Source organism: Cervus canadensis, chromosome 2 (assembly GCF_019320065.1).
Source record: "Cervus canadensis isolate Bull #8, Minnesota chromosome 2, ASM1932006v1, whole genome shotgun sequence".
In the NCBI taxonomy this organism is placed as follows: Eukaryota; Metazoa; Chordata; class Mammalia; order Artiodactyla; family Cervidae; genus Cervus; species Cervus canadensis.
Window position 1 is genome coordinate 25,817,404 of NC_057387.1, and position 21,710 is coordinate 25,839,113.

General features: G+C 48.3%; 1 pseudogene; it reads left to right on the forward strand.

Annotated features, from left to right (window-relative positions):
- The first annotated feature begins 11,103 nt into the window (after positions 1-11,103).
- On the forward strand, positions 11,104-14,409 carry LOC122428598 (annotated as a pseudogene).
- The last annotated feature ends 7,301 nt before the right edge of the window (positions 14,410-21,710 follow it).

Here is a 21,710-nt window from a genome sequence, read left to right on the forward strand (position 1 = left end):
GCCAATGCCAGCTCTTCTGCAGCCCCACTGCCAGAGGGATCCAGGTTCGGTGTTTGTTCTGGGCTTTCACCTGCTGAGGACACCTTGCCAGCACGTTCTCAGGCCTCAGGGGACCCGCCCCCGTAACAAGGGAAACAGCCCTGAGGGTGGGGGAAAGGCAGGCCCCTTCCACATCCGGGGCTTTTCTCCCGCGTGCCCACGCAGAGCCCACCCCCTGCACCCACGCCCGAACCGCTTCTCTGGTGTGATGGGGCCTGCAAGGGCCAGCACCTCTTTTCATGAGCGGGCTCAGCCATGGTGTGAGTCCTGGGAGAGCCACGCTTTCACTGCTGGGCGCAGGGTGCCCTCCCTAGCAGCTGCAGCCTGCATGCCTGGCGTTCTTCCAGAGACACCACTTTCTGGAAAGTGGTGTCCGTCCAGCTCCAAGGTTGATTTGCACCTGGAGGCTGACTTCTGCCCCTTTCTTAGCAGAGGGGGACGTGTCTGCCAGGTTACTCCCATCACAGTAAACTGGAGGGCAGGTTCTGGAAAAAGGAGGTTGGACCCCCAAATCCAACGTTGCTTTCTTCGCCCTGTGATCCAGCACAGCTCTGTTCACCTACAACCACACCCAGCAAGAGGGGGCTTCGTTGGCCCTGTGCTCCCAGGTGCTGGATAAAGGGACGTTGCCCGTGTGACAAAGGGATAACCCCAAATCTACACTTAGGTTTGTAAGCTTCAGTTCAGTTCAGTCGCTCAGTTGTGTCCAACTCTTTGCGACCCCATGAATCGCAGCACGCCAGGCCTCCCTGTCCATCACCAACTCCCGGAGTCTACCCAAACCCATGTCCATCGAGTCGGTGATGCCATCCAACCATCTCATCCTTTGTCCTCCCCTCCTCCTCCTGCCCCCAGTCCCTCCCAGCATCAGGGTCTTTTCCAGTGAGTCAACTCTTCGCATGAGGTGGCCAAAGCATTGGAGTTTCAGCTTCAGCATCAGTCCTTCCTATGAATACCCAGGACTGATCTTTAGGATGGACTGGTTGGATCTCCTTGCAGTCCAAGGGACTCTCAAGAGTCTGCTTCAACACCCTCACCTAAAGAGTGCTCTGGAAGGGTTCCAGGCTCTCCAAGGCACGAGGAGCTGCCATTAGGCTGGGCGGTCATGTGTAGCTGTTCATAGGAAAATGTAGAAGAGGGTCTCTGGCCACGTTCAACCTAAGCCAGTCCAGGACCTCGGGGGTGAATGTTTCCCTGCGTTTGTCCCAGGTGACAGGCAAATGAGACGAAAGAAAAACTTGAAACAGGAAACTGACTTAATACCCACAAAAATAAAAGAGTTCTAAACAACAAAGCACTGCTTTTTCATTCTTTATCAGCTGAGGGTATTTCAGGCAACTGAAGCTTTAGAGTTTTTCCCTTTCATTCGTTTGTCAAAAGTTCAAAATGATATCCAGAGCTATACAATTTGTCTATCGCTCCGGGCTTATAGATCCTCAAGAAGTAAGACTGAGTAGGTTTAACCAGACACACTTGGAGGCTGAGTCTGTCTCTTTCTGGGAGTCATCTATCAAGGATTTGTGGTCAGCAGAGCTTCCCTGGTGGCTAAGACAGTAAAGAATCCGCCTGCAATGCAAGAGACCTGGGTTCAGTCCCTGAGTGAGGAAGATCCCCTGGAGAAGGGAAGGGCTACCCACCCCAATATTCTTGCCTGGAGAATTCCATGGCTGGAGGAGCCTGATGGGCTACAATCCAAGGGGTCACAAAGAGTCGGACACAACTTAGTGGCTAACACTTGCACTTTGTGTGTGTGTGTGTGTGTGTATGTGATCAGCAGAGCCTGGCCTGGGGTCTGTGGGAGGGGGCACACAACTGGCCCAGGTGTGATCTGATGGGACCCAGAATATCATTGGGAAGAGAAAGTATAGGAGCTTGATAAGAAGGAGGCAAAAAAATAGCACAATGAGAAACTAAGCAAGTGATTCCATTCAGATAAATTAAATGCAAACTCACTACAATTGGGAGGTTTAGATTGAAGAAGGGCTTTTCAGGTGTGGTTAACCACAGAGTGAGGAAGCGAGCTCTAAGCTGGACTTGGAGGCAGAAGAGAGAAGGTAGGGGAAGATTTTCAAATCTGAGTGGAGTGGTTAGTGGTGGGGGCCGTGGCGGGGTGCAGGTGTGGGGGGCGGGGTGCAGGTGTGGGGGGCAGGGTATGGATAAGTGAAGTCACACACACAGTGTTTTGGGAGGAAAAGGAGCAGAAGGACAAGCGTGACCTAGAAAAGTCAGTCACTAGTCTAACAGGTCGTGCCTGGAATTCTTACACCTTATCCCTCCCCCACCCCCTGTGTGCAGGGCTCTGCTTCTCTGCAGGCAAGCCTGTGCCCTGGGTGGTATGATAGTTTCCATAGCAACCAATTGTTCTGTCACAGAGATGGGATTCTGACTCCAGGTGGGTTCTGAACAGAAGTAACAGATGAAACCACTAAGTCACAGAGATCTAGTTTTCCAGTAAGTGCCCCTGCTAATAAAGGAGAGAAAATGTACCAACTACAAGATAAATGGAACAGAGACGAGCAAATGCTACATTTTACAAAGGCATCGGCTGTTTGCTGCAAACAAGAACTCCCTAATAGGTTCAACACGAATGATGCTGGCAGGGGTGGGGGAAGCCAGAACAGCCTCCAACAGGCTGTGGATGAAGGGTGTGGCAGGGTGGGAGATGCACAATGTCAGGTCTGGGAGGCAGAGAGGAACGCCTCAAATGTGTCATCTGAACCTTGCACATGTTGTGATTGTGATCCTGCATGACTGAACAGGATGCCAGCATCCCTGCCTGCCTGTGTGCATTCTTCCTCAGAGGATTCATCAATGCTAGCTAGAGTTAGCCGTACAAGAACAGTCCTCACTATTTAGAAATCACTGGGAGGAGAGTCAGGTCTGAATTACAAGGTCTTTTAGAAGCAAAGCAAGCATATTACTACTCTGAAGGCATGACTGAGGCAGTGCCTTTGTGGTGGAATCAGAGAGTCGGGTCCAGTCTGATCTGTGACTCACAGACGACCCTGGGCAAGTCACTGCCCTGTCTGGGTCCTCATCTTGTAGACTTAGGGCCCTCCAGATACAGCACCTCTGCTAGTCCATACTTCCAAGTCTACTTCAGGGACCTCCAGGCAGGGGCTGAATTGTGAATGTCATTTTATTTCTTTATTTATTTTTGACCATGCTGGGTCTTCAGTGCTGTTTGGGCTTTTCCCTAGTTGCAGAGACCGGGGGCTTTTCATTGAGGTTGCCTCCCGTGTTGAGGAGCATGAGCTCTAGGGTGTGCAGCTTCAATAGTTGTGGCATGAGGGCTCAATAGTTGTGTTTCCTGGGTTCTAGATTATAAGCTCAATAGTTGTGGCACACAGATGCCTAGCTGCTCCGCAGTTTGTGGGATCTTCCCAGACCAGGGATTGAACCCGTGTCTCCTGCACTGGCAGGCGGATTCTCTAACGCTGAGCCACCAGGGAAGGCTCTAAATTGTGAATGTAGATTGATCACCCGCATTGAGAACAGAACCAACACCATGAACTCAATTGCCATTCATTTCCACCTTCAGTTAACAGCGTTGACCACTGTCTATGTAGCGATCACAGGGCCAGTTATGAGGAACCAAGGTAACAGGTGGTGGCACCTTTGGGGTCCTCCCACCTGAGTGAGGGAGACAGACAGGCGGCATGCTCAGAGCTAGGGGTAGGTCTGGCCCCCGGGTGTGGGTGGGCAGTCCAGGGGCCGGGATAGGGCATGCGGTGGGCCACAATGCTCTCTGTGCCTGGAGCCTGGCTGGGAGGAGGGGCAGGAGGAAAGAAGGAGGGGAGGAAGCAAGTTGTGTGGAGGGGTGGTGCTGACTCTGAAGACCCGGGGACCTGGGGGTGGGAGGAGGGGTGAGAGATGGGAGCAGACAGGCCACGTGGGTGTTGGTGCTGGAGATAGACAGGTGCTCAGAGAGGAAGGATGGTTAGGTTAAGGGGAAAGGAATCAGGCAGGATCCCAGGAAGAAGGAAATGAGATCTGGGGTTTGTGCTGGCAGATCTGTCCCTAGAGGAGATTTGGGGCGTTGGTGGTGACCAGTATGGTTAGCCCTCATCACAGAGTCCTGGGAAGGTGCTTGGTGTGAGCACCCAGACTTGGAAAAGGGCCAAAGGAACAGGCAAGGCTGCCAGAATGCCTGGACCATTCTGCCGAGCCCCAGGGCCCAGTGGGCAGGGTTCCCCACACCACCCCGTGTCCCCTGCCCAGGACTGGCAGGTGGCTGAAGGCATGGGTTTAGTGCAGGACAATGGCTGTCTCCTCTGAGACCTCCAGAAGGTTGGGGAGAGGATTATAGACTGTGGTGCAAAGGTGAGTCTTGGCTAAAGAGCCAGAGATAGCAGCCCTTGTCTGTGTTTTCTGTACTTCTTTACCTAAGAGAATCACAGAGACTTCCATATTGTTGTTCAGTTGCTCAGTTATGTCCTACTCTTTGCAACCCCATGGACTGCCACACACCAGGCCTCCCTGTCCCTCACCACCTCACCATCTCCCAGATTTTGCCCAAGTTCATGTCTGTTGAATCAGTGATGCCATCCAACCACCTTATCCTCTTGACGCCTTCTCCTCCAATACTTTGGCCACTTGATGCAAACAGTCGACTCACTGGAAAAAAGACCCTGATTGGGAAAGATTGAAGGCAAAAAGGAGGAGACTCCTATAGCCTCTCCTAAAAATTAACCAGGTAATCATTCAGCACCTGTTGTTATTTGTTATGCTAAGCCTTCTCAGGGCTCTACAAGGCTGTTCCCCACACACTTGAGCAGTTTACAGCACAACGGGGAGTTTACGAATGCACTTGCAAGCTTCAGTGAGCTGAACTGCAGTCCCTATGAAGGTTGAGCTTGGAGCACAGGCTGAGAGGGTCAGAGGGCAAGAGAGAATAGGGGAGAGATCTCTTGAAATTATGTGCTTAGGAACCATTCATGGGGAAAGTGCATTTGCAAGGGTCTTCAAGGGTGAAGATATGGAGCGAAAGAGGTCAGAATAAAACTGAGTTTGGAAGCAAGTGGAGAGACAAAGCTTCCAGAAGCATCTGGTCAGTGGCCAGTACCACTGGCCTTGCCTTAGAGGAGGTGTCAACGAAAACCATAGATGATTGATAATGAGAACAGAGAAGAGTTTTATTTGAGCCAAACCGAGGACTAGCCCAGAAGCCTGTTCTCCAGATTATTCTGAGAAACTGCTCTGGAGAAGCAGGGTTTTCAGAACAGTTTTATATCTTGTCAGAACAAAGAACATTAAACAAATTGGGGACACATGTCTTCAAGTTTTCAGAAAAACAGACTAGCATGTACGCACGCAGCACATACAGTATGGCCTTGGCACCTGGGAAAGGAATCTTATCATCAAAGGAAGAGGAGTATTTAATCTTTATTTCTAACATTGACATTCCTTACTTCTGGCCAGGGTGCCCTTTTCTTTAATGATTAAAGCGGAATTACCACATATGTTTGATAGGCCACAAACAAGCTATTATAGTTAGCGTAAAGTTCAAGTTAACTCATGTATAAGCCAGAATGACTTCCCTATATCTCAATATGTGAACATTTCTTTTATCGGAAGGCTGGACAGCAGTGTGGGAAGGACCCCCATTTCTGGCATTGGAAATACCCTTTAATGTCAACCTAGACCCAGGTTTGATTCCTCAGTCTGCCACTTGATAGCTGGCTGGGCCTGGCCAAACTCAAATTCCATGCTGCTAAATTTCCTGTCTGTAAAAAGTGAAAGGCAAAAATGTTTCTCTCAATGTGGGAATGGAACTAAATGTGACCACAGGCAAGGCACCCAAGCTTTTAGCAGGCCTGCAGGATCACTGATCCCTTCCTTTCCTGGCCGGCTGAGAAGCTGCATTTGAGACCGAAGAGGAGAAACATTGCAGAAATCCTCTGAATGCCCTTGTGGAAGTAAATACACAGACTGATCAGTGGGGGAAAATATGTTCTCTTGCAGCCTGTGGGGTGAGTTGACCATGCACACTTGTCTCCGGATATTTGATTTCCTGAGGCTTCCCTGAACAATACCATCTCTGTCTTGGCACCGCTGACCAGCAGTCCCATGAGAACCAGGTTCTCATCACATGTCCTTTTCCTGGAGTGAGTCACTAGAGAATTGGGCTGTAGTCATAACCTTCACCGGCTAAGAGAGGTTAAGTGGGTTGGAGGGAACAAAAACACAGACTAGTTTGGTGCTTCATGTTCCCTTCCATCAACATTTTGCCCCAGGCCTTAACCTTGCAACTCAAAAAAGTTGCATGGTATAATGAATGAGAAACTGACTGACCCCCTTGTGATCCACACACAAAAGGCTTTTCAATAGTCCGTGGTCACAAGGCTTATCTATTGCACTAAAATCTAGCCAGTTAGAAGCTGGAGTCAGGATGGGTGCTCCTGTAAGACATCTCAGAAAGTTGGAAAAGCCATGAAAACTTTTTAGATTGGAGTATAGTTGACTTACAATGTTGTATTAATTTCTCCTGTACAGAAAAATGACCTAGTTACATCTACATATTTTATTCATATTCTTTTTCATTATGGTTTATTATAAGATATTACATTCCCTGTGCTACATAGTAGGACCTTGTTGTTTATCTATTTTACATATAGTGGTTTGTAAGGAAAAGCTGTTTTGATACCTTTCTAAGGAAAAAAGGTGACATTGAACAGAAGCGGGGGAAATCTAAATAGCAGATGGAACATGTAAAATTTAAACTTTGAAAATCGACTGCATGTCTTCCTTCTTGGGTTGTGTAGCATAAAATAATTTTGAATGGCCAGCATAAAAATAAACACACAATCTCCGTGTAACCCCTATGACCTCATATTTCCCCAAACTTGATGTTTCCTTGGGAATGAATGGTGCCTTTAACCTAGACAGCTCGTGCAGTGGGGCAGAAAATAGTAGCCAGGAAACTGGGACCGTCTAAGTACTGCCTGACACTATGACCGTGTGATCTCGGGCAAGCCACCTTGCTGCTCTGGGACTGGGGTTCCTCACTGGGAAATGACAGGTTTGTCTGGATAATTGAAAGTTTCCTGTCAATGCCTCACCCCCACCCCCACCGCCCCGCGCAAAAAGCTTTGGTGTTCATGACTGCGCACACTTGATCCTTAAAAAAAAAAAATAGGAGAGATGACAGGCATCCTTACCAGTCCCACTCCATTCCCTCAGGCAACCCCTCAAACACAAGCCCAGAAGGTGCTCCCCTTTTGTGGAAAGTCTGTACCTACATTTGTAAATGCCGATGGAGTCTGAATGTTTGCTCCCCGAGTGGTGTGAATGGTCACCCTGGCTTTCTGACTTCCAGCAGGTTCATAGGTCATTGTGTGAGCTGTTCATGTTCACACCCAGACCCCATGTGCTCTGCTTCAGTGGAGCACTAGTCCTCCTCTGCAAATCCCGTCTACAAACATTTATTGTGACTCACCGACATGGCAGGTCCTAGAGCCAGACGCCAGCAAGCATGGCCCTCAGCCCTGTTGGAGGCTCACGCTGGTAGGGAATGCAGAAATGCTTTCAATCCAAGCCTGATAGAAGCAGGAAATCCTGTGACAAAGTTTGGGAGGGTGGGAGTAGCTCTCGCTTGGGTAAGGCTGCCTGGAAGAAGCAGGCCTTGACCTGAGCTTTGTGAGACAGGTAAGATCTAGATAGTTTGAGTGAGAAGGGAAAAGATGCCAACAGAGGGAATAGCAGAGCCAAGACAGGGAGGCAAGAGGCTCAGTCATAGCCTGGGAGGGGTGAGCAGCCCTTTCCTGTGGAGCTTCACATGTGTGAGGGAGAATGGTTTAGAAATTCAGGCAAAGGCCTAGTCATAGGAAACCTTCAAGATTCTAAGAAACTTGGGGCAGGATCTGGGAAGCCGTGGACATTCTTGAGCAGGAATGTGTCATGCTGGGACCTGTGCTTTATAGGAAGAGTGATGTGTTGGCTGCAGGGTTTGAAGGAGAGCAACAGTGCAGGCAGAAAGAACGATGAGGGATTATTACAGTCACCCAGATTGGTGATCATGGAGGCCTGAAGTGCGGTGGGGAGACCAGGACAGGCAAGAAGGGAAACTTTGGAAAAGAGCTGTCGAGGTAATAGAGTGGGGATCCATGTCTGGTGGGATGTGGGGTTTGTGCCTCATGCTGAAGCAGAGAGAACATTCAGGAGGGAATACAGCCACCTGCCCAGCCTGGATTTAGGGTAGCTTATCCTGGGAGTTGTTGTCTAGAGGTACCCTGAGGTTAAGAAGTGAGCAGGTCTGGAGAAACTGATCTACAGTGGTAGAGTCTGTAGGTCACCCCCGCCCAAATATCTGTTCTTCCTTTCCTAAAAATGTTACTGTTGTTTATTTTGGTTATTTTATTTATGTTGTTTATATTGATTATTGTTTAATCACCAAGCCATGCCTGACTCTTTGGCGACCCCATGGACTAGAGCCCGCTGGGCGCCTCTCTCCATGGGATTTTTCATGCAAGAACACTGGAGTGGGTTGCCATTTCTTTCTCCAGGGGGTCTTGCTGACCCAGAGATCGAACCCACGTCTCCTGCAGTGGCAGGTGGGGTCTTCACCACTGAGCCACCCAAGAATGGAATCCCTAGTTTTTAGTTAGACACGTGTCTCCTATCCCTGCTTTGAGTCAAGACCCTTTCCACTTTTCTTCCATCTAGGTATGGTCACATGACTACATCTGACCAGTTGATTTGTAATCAGAAATGTCAGACTTCTGGTTTCCTGCAGGCTAGAAGGCAATACGACTTAAGAGGATTCAGGTCACATAGGTTAAAATCATGTATGAACCCTGCCCGTTCTGAACTTACATACTGGATAGCCAGAAACCCATTTACAGAAAATCTTTACTTTGCCAGTGTCCATTGTTTGCATCTTAAATGTTTTTACATTCAGGATGTTACCTTATCCCTTTATTTTTACATTCTAGGGGATACCTTGTCCTCTGTTCTAACTGCAGGGACAAGTGCAGATGAATAGCCCCAAGTGGGGCTGATGTCAAAATTCAGCTGCTGGGGAGGATGGAGGATCCCAACCCTGTAAAGGACGCCTAGAGGTGAAACTGGTTTTAGTAAGGAGATGGCCAGATCAGTTCCAAGCCTGCTGAGTTGTGATTCTAATCAATGACTGATAATATTTAATATGTTTTGAGTGCTTACTCTGTGCCTGGCAAGGTTCTAAGCATTTAACTGCATCACCTCACAGCTACCATGTGAGGAAGCTGCTAATATTACCCTCATTCAAGATAAACTGGGAGCTAAGAGGTGAAGCCATTTGCTCAGTGTCTTCCAGTTCCCAAGTAGCGGCGCGGTCAATCAACTCCCAGTGTTTCTGATGCCAGGGCGGTTAATCATGAAGTAGTTGTTCTTGTGTGCCTGCTAAGTCGCTTCAGTTGTGTCTGACTATTTGCGACTTTGTGGACCATAGCGCACCAGACTCCTCTGTCCATGGGATTCTCCAGACAAGAATAATGGAGTGGGTTGCCATGCCTTCCTCCAGGGGATCTTCCCAACCCAGGGATCAAACTTGCTTCTCTTATGTCTCCTGTATTGGCAGGTTCTTTACCACCAGCACCACCTGGGAAGTCCCATAGTTCTTAGGGAGACTTTTTTTTTTTCTTTTCTTTAAAATGTCTTCCCCACAACCTCCTTCTTAGAATATCTCTTTTCTCTGATACTGATTCCATACTTGGTAAGGAATTTTATCTGAGAAAATTCCTGCTTGCAGGCTGATACATTCCCTTTCCCAGTTGACAGTATTTGAAGCTGAAACTCCAATACTTTGGCCACCTGATGCAAAGAGCTGACTCATTGGAAAAGACCCTGATGCTGGGAAAGATTGAAGGCAGGAGAAGGGGACGACAGAGGATGAGATGGTTGGATGGCATCACCGACTTGATGGACATGAGTCTGGGTGAACTCTGGGAGTTGGTGATGGACAGGGAGGCCTGGTGTGCTGCGGTTCATGGGGTCACAAAGAGTCAGACACGACTGAGCGACTGAACTGAATTGAAGCTTGACAGGGGCTTTGCAGGGGCATGTTGACAAATCCACTAGAGTGGGCTGGGGGTGGGAGATTTGTAGCATTTGCCAATTTTCATGGTGTAAATGTCCTACCAGAACTGATTTCAAGCTGCTATGGCAGCTTGTACAATTTCTGGATATTTAATTGTGGATTCTGGTGCAGCCTGCTCCAGCACACCTTTGGGGCCCAGAGGACTGTACTGTATAGCTAAAAGAGCATCCATCCTAGCTGGGAATTCTCGGAATCTACAGCCGGGCCGAAAGTGCAGACACTGGGGGGCTTCCAGGGCTCTTCCAGGTATACTTTGAGGGGGTCCTTGGATGCTTCTCCCTAGAAGTCTGGCCCTGGGCACTCTGGGGGGTCTTACTGTGGCCCGAGGGCTCAGCAGTCCCTGGGCTCATCCGTCACTCTTCTCCGGAGGTGTCAGCTCACCTCCTGAAAAACAGCCCCATGTGACCAGCAGGTGGCAGCATTCTCACATTCTCACAACACTCCGCGCCCAAGCAAAATGAGGAGCCTTTGTTCTGAATTCAGAGGTGGTGTCACCAAGAGAAAGGCCCAAAGGGGCAAGCTAATTGCCTGGCCTTAGCTGACCTTTGACTACAGAGCCAGTGGACAGTCTCCCACAGCTTGACATAATGAAAGTGATCTTCGAAAATGACAGAGACTGCCCAGTCTCGACACCACTGCCTGCCCATCCTAGGGGCTTAGGTTTGGCATCATGGAAACAGGCACTGGGGTTCTTTCAGGAAGGGAGCTCAGGGCCAAGAAGAGGTTTCCAGTTCTTCCTTAGAACTGCTGCTGCCCCAAAGCCACACTGTGCTATGGCTTGTCTACTTGACTCTACTAGATGGTCAACTCCTGCTAAGGTGACCAGCTACCCCAATTTGCCTGGGACTGTCCTAGGTTCAATACTGGACGTCTCATGTCCTGGGAAACCCTGGTCCTGGCAAACATGACAGTTGACCACCTGAACTCCTGGGCCCTGTCTTCGCCTGACACACAGTAGTTACTTCTTGTAGTGGTTGCCACTGCGGATGAGGGTCCTGAAAGAGAAGGGCAACGTGGAAGTTGAGTGGGATCATGGAAAAGGAAGTGTTAGTAGCTCAGTCGTGTCTGCCTTTTTGTGACCCCCTGAACTGTAGCCCGCCAGTCTCCTCTGTCCATGGAATTCTCCAGGCAAGAATACTGGAGTGGGTTGCCATGCCCTCCTCCAGGGAATCTTCCTGGCCTAGGGTTCAAACCTGGGTCTCTCCAGGTTTTGCAGAGTCTCCCTGGGTATGCAGGCAGATTCTTTACCATCTGAGCCACTAAGGACACTGACCAAATCCAACAAACAAAATTTGATTTCATTTTATTAAAAAAAAAACTTACTCCCTTTGCTTTTTATCAAAGGAGAGGGCTGGAATGCATGAGGGGGAAACTCCAGAACAGTCCCTTTCTTCTCCTCTCTCCCTCCCTCCCAGTTACCTCCTTCCTTCTCCTCCTCACTGCAGCACATCTTGCATCTGGCACCTGATACAGGGCCCTCCCAGAGTCCACAGCAGAGAACTCTGTGTTCCAGGGAAGGGTGGGGCGGCTGCAGGGGAGGGCGGCAGGGGCAGTGAAGCGGGCAGGCCAGAGGAGGGGTGAGGCAGGCAGAGGCTCTTACGCCCTAGAAATGGAGGAGCAACGAAAGTGGCCCAAAAGAGCCTGAGGTTCCCTGGAGTCCTCAGCTGGTCTCCTCAGCACCAGGCAGGTCCTCCTATGGCTCAAGCCCCACTGTGATGTGGCTTATCTCCTTTGTCTCCGCTGAACCCTCTAGACAGTTCACTTCTACTCCAAGGGGCTAACTCAGGGGAGTCAGTCTCTGCAAACACAACATGCACTATGGCTTGACTCAGTGCAATCACCATGGCTGAATCACTTTGCTTAAACCAGTTAAAAGATGTGCAGATTCTTGGGTCCATTCGCAAACAACTTCTTTCAAAAATCCAACCAGCCACAGCACTTAACCCAGGACCAAAAACGAGATCAAACCAGTCAATCCAAAAGGACATCAACCCTGAATGTTCCTTGGAAGGACTGATGCTGAAGTGCCAATACTTTGGCCACTTGATGCAAAGAGCTGACTCATTGGAAAAGATTCTGATGAAGAGAAAAACTGAAGGCAAAAGAAAAAGGGAGACAGAGGATGAGATGGTTTGATAGCATCACCAACTCAGTGAACGTGAATTTGAGCAAACTCTGTGAGAGAGTGAAGGACAGGGGAGGCTGGCATACTGCAGTCTATGGATGGGGTCACAAAGAGTCGGATATAACTTAGCAACTGAACAACAACATTGACAACAAACAAAGCATCCACCACGTATTTCCAGATTCACTGATTCATGACAAGCATCAAGAAGACTGCTGTTGTCCACATCAAGGAATCTGATTAAGCTTGAACATATTCATTGGCCACTGATACGAATAGCATTATAACATCAAAGAAATTTAAAATATCTCAATGTTGTTTTTAATCTTTGTCAATCTGATAGGTAGAAATTTTACAAACATATACTCCTTCTGGGAGTGTAATTCATAATAATCACAAGATAGAAACAAACCAAATGTCCATAACAGATAAATGGATAAACAAATTGTGATATATAAATACAGTGTAATACTATCCAGCCATAAAAAGAAATACAGTACTGAAACGTGCTAAAAAATTTTTGCGAATCCTTCTTCCCTGGTCTGGACATTGGGATAAAGCAGAAACCGCTCACAGTGGCCTGCCAGTTCTGCAGATTGTTCCTTGTCAGTTCTCCAACCTTATCTTGTCCTGCTTTCCCCAGCACTCACGGTGGAGTCACCCTGGCCATCCACCAGTTCCCTAGAAATACCACACTCTGTCCTGAGTTATAGTCTTCATTTAGGCTGTTCCCATTGCCTAGATAAGAATAGCAGGTAGAGGCTTCCCTGGTGGTTCAGTGGTAAAGAATCTGCCTGCCAATGCAGGAGATAGGCATTTGATCCCTGGTCTGGGAAGATCCCACATGCCATGGAGCAACTAAGCCCATGCATCACAACTACTGAGCCTGGGCCCTAGAGCCCAGGAGCTGCAACTATTGAAGCCAGGTCACCCTACAGCCCGTGCTTCACAACGAGAGAAGCTGCCACCATGAGATGCCCTCACACTGCAGAGAGTAGCCCCTGCTTGCAATAACTTGAGAAAAGCCCACACAGCAAGGAAGACCCAGCATAGCCAAAAATACGTAAATAACTAAAAATTAAAAAAAAAAAAAGAATAGCAGATGGGATCTGGCTTAGAAGGAGTGGTCCTAGAAGCACTGTGAGAGGGTGAAATTGCAACTTTAATGGGAAGAATGAGAAGGGAACCTGTCATCAAACTGGGGAGCAAGGAGAGACTGCACTTTCAACATGACAGGTATTGGCTCTTCTGTCAACTTGGTGCTAAGAAATATAAATTTCTCATAGACTTTTTGTTTTAAAATTCTGTTAAAGGATGAAGATCTTCTACCAAGGAAATATTTTGAAATCGACTTTCTAATGATAGTCACAAGGAAGCTACACAGCATCAAATGGGCACATGTTGGATTCAACAAGATACGCCATCATTGGAGCAGATCTCCGAGATATACCTGACCTGGAAGAGAAGCTAAAGAAATATTGCCGACCCTCCTGATAGCCGAATGTGTGCTGGTGTACATGACTCCGGAGCAGTCTGCAAACCTCCTCAAGTGGGCCGCCAGCAGTTTTGAGACTGCCATGTTCATAAACTACGAACAGGTGAACATGGATGACCGGTTTGGGCAGATCATGATCGAGAACCTGCGGAGATGACAGTGTGACCTGGCCGAAGTGGAGACTTGCAAGTCGTTGGAGTCGCAGAGAGAACGGCTCCTGGCCAGTGGGTGGGAGTCGGTGTCAGCCATTGACGTGATAGAATTGTATAGCAAGCTGCCTCGTGCCGAAGTGATCAGAATAGAGTCCCTTGAATTCCTGGATGAAATGGAGCTTCTTGAACAGCTCATGCAGCATTACTGCCTTTGCTGGGCCACCAAAGGAGGAAGCGAACTAGGTTTGAAGGAAATAACTTATTGATCTGTTCAAGACTCGTGCTGAGCCAGAGCTGAAGCCAGCGGCCTTTCTGGAGTTGAGTCTCCAAGTTTCCTGAGCGGTGGGGAAGCCCCGGCTGCCACTCTCCCCCATTCTCCAAGAAGCCTCGTTTACTGGGGTGGTTGTACAAGTTCCTGTTCCTGTTGGCCAGCAGTTTAAATAAATCTCCGTTGCCAGTTAAAAAAAATAAAATAAAAAAAATAAAATTTCTGAATAGCCCACTACTCCTGACGTCAAAATCTATTGATATTGATTGGTTGATATTTATATTCCCACGGTGGAGTCAGGGTGACTCCACCGTGACAAATTAATGCAGCATAGCCCTGTTCTAGATAAAAATTGACCTTACAGGTGAAATCCTGCCACCTCCTGTTTCCCAGCCAGACTTTGGATTTACTGGGGCCTGAGTTAACCCTAGGAACTCAATAGGGACTCTACAGACTTGATAAGTATTATTAATAGACATAATCTTTCTCCTTTAAAGAACAAAGAGCAGGAGTTTGAGTTATTTTCAGCCACAAGATAAAGGTGAATGGATATTGGCTTTTTGAAGAAATGCTGGGTTTATGACATGGAGTTGACCAGGTAAACTAAATCCTAGATAGAGTGCACAGCAACTCTGGTTATTAAGGCATGGATATCTCCAGGTCTCCAGTGCTTTGGGGGGATGGTGAGAGCCTTTGCTGGTGTCAAAGAAGAGCCTTCACTTCATCTCCAGGCTAGAGGAGTCTTAACTGTTCCATAGAGGCCATAGCAGCTGAACCCAATGGAAGGCACATGATGATTGCCCAAAAGGGCTGTAGGCACAGAGGAGATGCCCATGCCAACTCCTCACTGGTGTGTTATCGAGCCATGAAATGATCCCCATGGAAATGGGTGTGCCTTGTCTATCTACGAAGCAGTCACCCTTGGGGTCCTGGGGATGGGCTGATCCCTTGGATCTGTATGGCCTTTGTTCCTTTCAAAGAGCCCGTGTCTGTAACTGCTTCCTTTCCAGGTTAGCTCCAGCCATGTTCCCGTTATCCTCCTCGGAGGAAGAAGCTGAGCATTTGGGAAGAGGTCTAGGGTCTGGGGTCTCAAGGCAGCTTCAAGGATGTAGGGTCATGGTTGCTCTCTGCTTTCATCTGTTATCTAAAACTGTAGAGTTTCCAGGTTGCCCTGGGTGAGGAGTCAAATGTTAGGAAGTGAAGGTCTGGCTGCGGGGAGGGGAAGATGGAAGGAAAGGCTCCTCCACCCCACTTTGGTTCCCCTACACACTCCCACCTCCCACCCTGGGCGGTCTTATCCTGCTCCTTCCTGTCTGTGCCTGCAGAGGCCCCCGGATGGCCTCAGCCCCACCAGCACCCCACCCTGGCTGCCCTTTTCACCTCCCCTGCCACTTGCTTTCCTGTAAGAAACTCCACCCTGCCCAGAACACGGAGTTCAGTCCAGAGTTTGGGAGGCAGACGCTGGGTGTGAGAGTGGAGGGCAGTCAGAGCTGGAAGCGAGGAGGAGAAAGAAGGGACTGTTTGATTTCTCCCTTGGGCGCCGTCGCTCCCACCTGTTGTCAGAGAGCCAAGGGGACAGGGTTTTTAATGAAATGACATCTTGCTGGCCGTGTTTGGCGATCCTTTGTAACCACCTCCCCTTCACCTGACCGGGCCCCTGTGCTTTGATGCCACCAGTGGGTGCCAGGCACGGGGGCTAGGGATTTATGCTATACTGGACTTGGCCATCAAGGAAACTGCTAACAGTTACCATGGGTATTCTACAGCAGGTGGTAGAAATATGAAAGCTCCCGTCTGAGATTTGGAAACATGGTAGTTTTAGACAATGGGTCCCTTCCTCCTTAGAGGAGCCCCAGCTGCCTCTTCCCATGATGCCACCCAGGCATGTAGGGTGGGGACGGGATGTTGAGACCATGACTCCTTTTTTGATCAATGGGCTTCTCATCATGTAATCCTGCCTGTCCCCACAGGTAAAGGTCAGAAGGCCAGACAGCTTGCCATGCAAGACCTTTTCTTTCTTTCCTTCTAAAAACATTTGTTTATTTGTTTAGCTGCACCGAGTCTTAGTTGTAGCACTCAGAATCTTCCATCTTCGTTGTGGCATGCGAAATTTTTAGTTGTGGCATGCGGAATTTTTACTTGCGGCATGTGGAATCTATTCTTAGTTCCCTGACCAGGGATAGAACCTGAGCCCCCTGCATTGGGAGCACAAAGTCTTAGCCACTGGACCCCCAGGGAAGTCCCAGGACCTCTTTCCTTAAGGAAACATGGTCTGGGGCCCACGTGAAGCCCTGGGTGGGTAGGTAGGGACTCAGGACCCACTGGTGAGTCCCTGGGCCAGCTACTCTGTAAGTGGTTGTGTTGGAGTCAAGTCCATTTACCAATGGTTTTAATGTGGACAAAGAACTGAATAGATAAATCAATATTAGGTATAAAAACATATTCCAAAATGCAATTGTAAAATGCAATTGTGAATTAGGTAATTCTTTCCTTTGCTGGAAATGTAAGCCAGGTTTCCTCTGGTATGCAAGCCAGGGTTTGTAGTGGAGCTTTGTACTGTTTTCCGATCACAGAGATACTTTAACCATTACAGGGCATCCAGAACCTGATTCTCTCTCCTCTGCCTTTAGGAAAGCTACTACATGTGATGGTCCACAGGATAGTACGTGGCGTTCTGTAAACTTGAACCACCTGGCCCGTGATGTGATTGATAAGAGCAGATGCAAGGACAGGAAAGAGAATTCAGAGACCTGTTGTAACTGACAGGTGATTTCACTAAAGGCGAGGGTGTTTACACAGAGCCAGCTCATGATTATACAGAATATGAAATTATTATAATACATCCTGATAAAAACAATCAGCAGGAGAGGAAAAAGCCTGGCTTGGCAGAACTGATTTACATTGCAAATATCTTTCCCTTTGGCAGTTTAGCCACCGTCCCTCAGCCTGTCTGTGAGCTGGCCTCAAGGACTTGAGGCACAAACATGCACAGGATGGACACCAGTTCTTGTGGGAGCATCTGGATGGCCTGGAGTGGGGAGGGGACCAGTGAGTGTAGTCTCCTGGGGTTTGCCTCAGCTGTGGGCTTGAGGGTGGGAGGAACTGGGTCACATCCTTGCAGAGCCAGGTGAAGGCTTGGCAGAAAGGAAGCACATGACTGATGCTACTGTCCGCTTCTCAAACCTGTTTCCAGAAGGCCACCCATTGCAGAGGGGTGCTGAGACATATGACACATTTGCAGCCGCTGAAATCATTAGTTAGATGCAGGGCTGGGATTTTTTTTTTTAATTTTTTTTTTAGTTTTTAAATTTATTTTTAATTGAAGGATAATTGCTTTACAATATTGTGTTGGTTTCTGCCATACATCAACATGAGTCAACCATCGGTCTACATGTGTCCCCTCCATCTTGAACCTCCCTCCCACCTTCCACCCCATCCCACCCCTTTAGGTTGTTACTGAGCCCCTGGTTTGAGTTCCCTGAGTCATACAACAAATTACCACTGGCTGTCTATTTTTACACATGGTAGTGTATGTTTTCATGCTTCTGCTGCTGCTAAGTCTCTTTAGTCGTGTCCGACTCTGTGCGACCCCATAGACGGCAGCCCACCAGGCTCCGCCGTCCCTGGGATTCTCCAGGTAAGAACACTGGAATGGGTTGCCATTTCCTTCTCCAATGCATGAAAGTGAAAAGTGAAAGTGAAGTCGCTCAGTCATGTCTGACTCTTAGCGACCCATGGACTACAGCCTACCAGGCTCCTCCGTCCATCGGATTTTCCAGGCAAGAGTACTGGAGTGGGTTGCCATTGCCTTCTCCATAAGTTTCCATACTGCTGTCTTAATTTATCCTATTTATTTTGGCCATGCTGGGTCATTATTGCTGCATGTGGACTTTCTCTAATTGAGGTGAGTGGAGGCAGCTCTCTAGTTGTGGTTTGTGTGGGCTTCTCATTGCAGTGGCTTCTCTTGTCGTGGCTCACGGGCTCTGGAGCACAGGTTCAGTAGCTGTGGCACACAGGCTTAGTTGCCCTGTGGCATGTGGGATCTTAGTCCCCCAAGCAAAATTATTAGTCACTCAGTCATGTTGGATTCTTTGTGACCCCGTGGACTATAGCCCGCCAGGCTCCACTGTCCATGGGATTCTCCAGGCAAGAAGACCAGAGTGGGTAGCCATTCCCTTCTTCAAGGGATCTTCTCAACAGGGATCAAACCCAGGTCTCCTGCATTGCAGGCAGATTCTTCACTGTCTGAGCCACCAGCGAAGCCTTTAGTTCCCCAAACAGGGATCAACCCATGTCCCCTACATTGGCAGGTGGAATCTATATCACTGGACCATCAGGGAAGTCCAGGGCTGTTTTGTTTTGCTCTTTTATGAAGGTTAGGTGTTTGGTGAGCCCCCGGGCCCTAGTTGCACAGCTTCTCTTTCTGCATATTTTTCTGGGGAGAAAACACATCCCCTAGTTGTCAAGCGCCCATGACTTCCCATAACACAATGTAAGCAGAACATTCTGTTCACAGCCACTCCCAGGAGATCACTCGTTTTGAACTGACTCAACCCAGGTTTCTATCAGTACAGCCCAGGGCAGGAGGACTGCCACCACCGCCCCCCACCGCACCAAAGTTCTTAGGCCTGTTTGATCCAATGTAACCCATGGAATAAAACCCCATCAGCCCCCTTCCCCCTTTCTCCCAGCCCTCCCCTCTTCTTCTCTTTCTTCCCTTTTCCTTCTCCAGTTTTGCCTTCTCTCTTCCCTTCTCACTTTCCTCCTCCCTAACCACCCCTCCCCAGTGCTCACTCCCACATCCCTTTCCTGTTCACCTCTCTTGTGATATTGACTTGACATATTAATCATTACAACAGCAGCTAAGAATTCCATCACGCTTCATTAATCCTGAGGAAAATACCATGTTAGCTGATGAGCCCTCTAGGGTACACTCATACATTCTTCCCAGGGTCCAGAGCACTGGAAATTTCTCACTTTCTCCTTGTCACTGAACAGGAGGCCACTGTGGGAGGTCACAGTGAGCCAAGGTGGGGGATTGGCAAGGTGAGGGTGGGAATGGGGGTGGGTTCCAGTCCATGAAGGCATTGGTCACTCATCATGGACTCTGGCAGGCCTAGGGCTGTTCAAGGACTCCTGTAGTGGAGGGTGAGTTGTAAAATCCCATCAGGGTGGCCAAGGCCAGAACAGTGTGACTTTAATAGGGTTAAAGTTTGCCCTTTTTACAGCTTTTTTTATGATAAGGTTCTTAGTCACATGAAGGGGAAAGAACTAGAGTGGATCTGTCCAAACTTAGCTGGTCAGACCTTAGGTGTGGTCATGCATGGCCTCCTGCCAGATGCCCCAGGGTGTCCTTGGTCATGCTGTGGGTCCTGCTTTCCAGCTAAAAGTTCTGCCCTGCATGTCAGAAAGACCGTTCACCCAGCTCTAGCCATTCACCCAACTCTCCTCTAGGAAAAGTGGATCCAGGCAGCGATTTCAGACTGCGAAGTATCCTCAAGACAAGCAGACTTATTCAAGAGAAGCAAAGGACTCATCCCCTAGCCAAAGGTGTCGCCTGATCTTGTGCTGTCATCCAGCCATCACCCATAGTAGCCGCAGGGGAGACAATTCCATTCCCAAAACACAGTTGTGTTTGGATGCCTTGGTTAGTATCCTCCAGCTTCCCTGGTGGCTCAGACGATAAAGAATCGGCCTGCAAGGTGGGATATGCAGGTTTGATCTCCAAGGAAGATCCCCTGGAGAAGGGAATGGCAACCTACTCCATTATTCTTGCCTAGACAATTCCATGGACAGAGGAGCTTGGTAGGTTATAGTCCCTGGGGTCACAGAGAGTCAGACATGACTGAGTGACTAACACTTTCACTTTCCAGCCTAGAATGTGCTGTTGTCCTTCTCGATCTGTCCATCCTTCAAATGGCCCCTCCTTTGGGAGAACTTCTCAAACTCTAGCCTCGTTTTCTGACCTCAGGAAGAATTCATCTCTCTCCCCCACCTTCAAAGAGCTTAGGCCGTACTTCTCAGCAGCACCTGCCCCGGTGTAAGGTATTCCTTGAAACACGCCTTTGGCCCCGCTGGACTGTGAGTGGTCCATGCAAGACTCACCTGGGCCTTGTTTAATTTGAGTAAGCAAGCTGGTACCAAGTAGATGTCCACAACATTTAATGATGGTTTGATTTAGCAGAAGACCCTGCCCTTTTTCTATGTAAACAGCCTAAATGCCATGTCTTCTATGTATGGATCATCTTTGCTCACAAAGAATGTTAAAAAGTGTAATTTATTTTTTTTTATTTTAAAAACTGAAGTGTAGTTGATTTACAATGTTACGTTGTTTCTGGTGTACCTCAAAGTGATTCAGTTGATATGTCTTTGATTCTTTTACATTGTAATTTATTACAAGATATTGAATACAGTTCCCTGTGCTATATAGTAAGTCCTTTTTGATTATCTATTTTATATATAGTCGTTTGTATCTGCTAATCCCAAACTCCTAATTTATTCCTCCTCCACCTTCCCCTTTGGTAACCATAAATTTGTTTTCTATGTCTAAGAGTCTGTTTCTGTTTTGTGAATAAGTTCATTTGTATCATTATTTTTAGATTCCACATATGAATGATATCATATGATATTTATCTTTCTCTGTCTGACTTCACATAGTATGATAATCTCTAGGTCCATCCACGTTGCCGCAAATGGCATTATTTCATTCTTTTTTTATGGCTGAGTGGTATTTCACTGTATATATGTGCCACATCTTCTTTATCCATTCATCTGTTGACAGACACTTAGATTGCTTCCGTGTCTTAGCTATTGTAGACAGTGCTGCTATAAACATTAGAGGACATGTAACTTTTCGAATTAGAGTTTCCTCCAGGTATATGCCCAGGAGTAGGACTGCTGGAAAAGTATAGTTTCTAAATCGGTGGCTAGTTTGTTGAAGGCTGGGGCTCCCTGGTGGCTCAGACAGTAAAGCGTCTGCCCACAGTGCGGGAGACCCGGGTTCGATTCCCAGGTTGGGAAGATCCTCTGGAGAAGGCAATGGCAACCCACTCCAGTCCTCTTGCCTAGAAAACTCCATGGATGGAGGAGCCTGGTGGGCTACAGTTCATGGGGTCGCAAAGAGTCGGACACGACTGAGCGACTTCACTTTGTTGAAGGTGGAATTTGCATCAGTCCTTGAATCCATAGCATCTGCCATAATATGTTCGTTAGTGTAAATTTGCATCAGATGGTCCTGTCTGTGTCTGTTATGCCATAATGTTGAATCACTTGCAAACACATTTCCTCAGGGTAGACAAGTCAGATTAAGCATGGTGAGTATGTACCTACTCTGTGTCCGAGCTGACAGTAGGCCCCACAGAAATACACAGTGAGAGGTCCCTCCCTATCGGGAATAAATTCTAGGTGCTGTGGAGATGTGGTCAGGTGTTAAACGCATGTGAGTTCCTTATGTGCCTGCCAGCTGTGAGCTTCTGTGTGGGGCCACTGAGAGGAAGTCACAGCACGTTCCCTGGAGAAGCTCCTGGCTCCGCTGGGGAGCCGAGCCATCCACA